This window comes from Galeopterus variegatus, unplaced genomic scaffold (genome assembly GCF_000696425.1).
Source record: "Galeopterus variegatus unplaced genomic scaffold, G_variegatus-3.0.2 Scaffold3909, whole genome shotgun sequence".
NCBI lineage: Eukaryota > Metazoa > Chordata > Mammalia > Dermoptera > Cynocephalidae > Galeopterus > Galeopterus variegatus.
In genome coordinates this window covers 60,337-64,513 of record NW_007730020.1, presented here as the reverse complement: position 1 = coordinate 64,513, position 4,177 = coordinate 60,337, and positions in this window count along the sequence as shown.

Below are 4,177 nucleotides of genomic sequence, written 5' to 3'. Positions count from 1 at the left end.
TTAAGATTTTTTTTGTTTTAATTTTTATTTTGTCAATATACAATGTAGTTAGTTATTGTGTCCCATCACCAAAACCTCCCTCCCTCCTCCCTACATCTAAGATTAAACTCTGTGAGGATCACAGGCTCATTCTTGGTCCCAATCTGGATCTGGCTGGTGCTGATAAACTTGCCTTTTCTGGAAGAGAGGTGTGCAGAGGTTGAACAGAAGGGTATAGGGTACGATGACAACGTGAAATGCTGAGAAACCAGTGTCAAGGCTGCACTGCTTCTGCAGTTTGATGGGTTCCCCTTGGAAGTCCCATTCCTGGAACACAGTGCCATGTGGCCCTTCCTGGGCCCCTGTATATCTGTTTCTGAGGCTCTGAGGAAAGGTACAGATAAACCCCTGCCAGCTGGCAGTCTCACAGATAGTCTTTGCAGCATTTGGTTTGTAGGGTCTCCAATGAGATTATGTTGCTGCCTTAAATGGGCACTGCCCCACACCTGCAGGTGGTTTGGGCAAAGACCTTGGCCATCTGCTGACTGGCTAGTAAAAAGGGTGGGACTGTGAAGGGCAACCCTGGCCACAGCCATGAATGACAGTTGAAAGAGGAGAATCTGGTGCTGGTTAAAGCCAAGGACAGGACAGGATAGGACAGAAGCAGATGGAGACTAGGTGTCAGGAGGGGAAGGCAAGAGTGTATAAGGCACAAGTGTGTTCTCTGTGTGCCAGACCCATCCCAGGTGAAGGCAGGAGCCACCAGGGATGTACAGGGATAAGATTTATAGGAGGCTGGAGGCCCAGGATGGACAGCTGAGGGCACTCTGGGGGCTGGGCAAGGGGGACAGATGAAGCAGACCACTTTGACATGGCCAGTTGATGTGACTGAGCCAAAAGTGTTATGTCGAGATGAGAATCACCGTTTTTCATTAATCAGTGATGTTCCCTTCATGATCTCTGGCAGACAATGGAGTGAGGCTCAGGGCTGGGGTCTGATTTGATAGGGTTTGATCATTACTCGGTAAAAGTAATTACTTGGCTGAAAGTTTAATGGTTTGGTTTGTAGACTGTGTTAAATGTCCCTGTGTGAAAAAAGCCCCATCAAAATGTCATTGACAATTCACTCCTTACCATATCTCAACTAGCAAGAAGTCTTCCTTTTAATCTAGCAGTTGAGCAAATAGATTTCTCTCTTTGGGAGCAGGGAGGGATGAGTAGCTTACTTACTGTGTCTGAAGAGGAGATGAGTAAGTTCTCCTTAGCTGATCCTCTCCTGCTACTCAAATTACGGACCGTGCCTAGTGACATCAGCACCACCTGAGAGCTTGTTAGAAATGCATACTCTCAGGACTTACCCCAGACCCAATGATGCAGGACCTGCATTTTAATAAAATTCTCCTGTGATTTGTTTGCACAGAGATGTTTGACAAGCACTGCTGTAATGGACATCATTATAGCATCTTCCCAGATCACGGTGGCACTCTGTTCCCTCACCAGCAGCAGGGGTTGGGGCTGGCGGCCATCCTGGATAACAAGACTTCTTGTCACTGTTGATTGGATTAGGGCTGGTCATCTGACCCAAGCTGGGCCAATCAGAGCCCTTCTCTGGGAATTTGGATTAGGACACTCTGTGTGTGTGTGTGTGTGTGTGTGTGTGTGAGAGAGAGAGAGAGAGAGATACCATTTCTTTGAGCAGCTGCATATATGACACATATTCTTGGGAGTGGGTCATTTTTCACCAGCTGCAAGGCTCTGAGCAAAGGAAACCAGTTGGCAGAGAAGACCAAAGCAGATGTGTTAAACAATGGGTAGGGATGACGTCTTAGTCCATTTGGGCTGCTATAACCAAATACTATTGACTTGGTGGCTTATAAACAACATAAATTTATTTCTGACAGTTCTGGAGGCTTGGAAGCCCACGATCAAGGCACCAGCAAATTTGGTGCCTGGTTGAGGGCCTGCTTCCTTGCTTGTAGACAGTGCTCTCTCATTGTGTCTTCACATAGTGGAAAGGGTGAGGGTCTCTCTTTCATAAGAGCACTAATCCCATGAGAACTTTCATGACGTAATAAAAGGTCCCACCTTCTGATATCATCACCCGAGGGTTAGGATTTCAACATATAATTTTGAGGGGACACAAACATTTAGATCATAGCAGATGGCTTTTATGGTCTGGTTCCAGCCCCATCCTAAAGCACAGCTGAAATTCTACCTTTGGGTCCCATGAAGCTCCCCTACATCCTGATAAGTCTCCCTTGTCAGCCTAGGCTGGCTTGAGTTGGCTTCTGTTCCCCCAGCTAACCATGTCAACTGGGACTTGTGGTGGCATCAATAGAACCTGATTCTGGCTGTCTTCAGTTGGGAAGAATCTCTGGGTGTGTGTCATGGACTCATGGGAGTAGGTGGTGCTAAGGTAGCTGAGTGGGCCTCACAGAAGAAGCCACAGTGAGGGCCATGCAGCAAGAACAGTCCAGTAAACACAAGCCACTGCCAGTGGGGAATGGCCATGCCCTGTGTCTCTCACCGTTGAGTCCCTCCTTTCAGAAGAGCCTGGGGCAAGGAGTTAGGTGAAAGTAATTTATTTGGGGTGATTCCAGAAAGCGGGAGGGAGAGAGTGAAGAAGTGATGCTGGAAGAAGGAAAAGCCAACAAAGGATGGATCTAGGTCACTGCTGTGGTCACAGGGGGTTCAGCTGTGCATGGCACGGAGAAGTTGGCAGGATGACTCCCAGAATGATCTTCCTGAGGATGGGGAGGCAGGGACATTCACTAGTGGGGATTCTCCAGGTCACCCCATGCCACCCACCCACCTCAATGAGCTTCTGCTGTGTCTGCTGTTGAGCTGAACAGGCTCTGTGGCTTAGAGGAAGCCCTGGGTGGAAAAGCAGAGATGTGCAGGGTGCACCCTTGAGTGACCTCTTTCTCCTACACTGGAGCCTCAGTCAGTGTTCCAGAAGCATCCAGCTCAACTGCAGCTGAAGTTGGAAAAGGCTGAGAGAATATCGTGCATAGCACAAAAATTATGTGCTGCAGTCATGGCCCACCTCAAGGTCACATCTCTAATTTCTCAGTGCCTAAGTAATCCAGATGTGGGAGCATCATGAAGGCCCCCAAATTGGAACGGCTGAATCATCATCTCAGGGGTTATTTGCATATGATCCTCAGTTAAAATTCTCTTTTTTATCTTTATCAGTGGCATACATTGGGAAACTGAGAACTTTGTAGTAACAGGCAAGGACAAAATCTTTTAACTTTCTGGTAATATGTATTTCTTTCTATGATTTCTGTTTTGTAAAAAATGTACACTGTAGCATGCCAGACACCGTACATCTCTTTAATAAGTAAAAACAAATTGCTGGAGTATTTCCTTCTTGATAGATCATTTTCTCAGTCCCTGCCTCATAAAATTTAGGGAGGAAATGGCAAATTTCTCATTTACTTGACTGATTTTTGTTTTCTACACAGCCAACAAATGCATCCTTCAGATCTGGATCTGCTCATTCATTTGCAAAATCTCTATACAGACCTGTTTCTGCTGTCCTGGGTGAATCTCTGTGTGCAGAACAGCCCTTCTCTGGCAAAGGTAAGAGCTGACGTTACTTTAGTTTATTTGCCTGGAGTTTTCCTTGTTATTTTTGATTTATGGCATGCCTGGCTTGCCCCACACATCTGTCTCCATCATGACAGGTGCCCTCTGATTCATGCTGTGCAGTGCTGTCTCTCCCAGGCACTGCCTGCTGTAATGGCTCAGAACACGCCACTCTCTGGTGGCTGATTCAACCTTCTGCATATGCTGTGTGTGAGGTTTATCCATGTTCTTGAATGGGCTCTGAGACTCTCACAGGAGCTGCCTTTGGCTCTGACACCCCAAGATTCTCTGTGAGTCTCAACACACCTCAGAAAGAGATGCAATAAGGCTGCCACTTCTGGTGACAGCTGCTTGTGAAAAAGCACTAAGTTTTGCCCAAACAACAGCAGCTCTGGTCATAGGGGAAGTCCAGCTGTGTCTGTGACTAATATGGCTCTCCAAGCACCAGGGAGAGGGAAGGAAGCCTCTTAAGGCCCAGCCCCAATGCAACTTCTGCTCAATTTCACTAATGTTTGATGAACCCCTGTTATCCTCCCCACCCCCATCCCATCACAATTAATTATTTCTCTTCCTGGATCCCTTTCTAAGCCCATTGCTGTGTTTATGG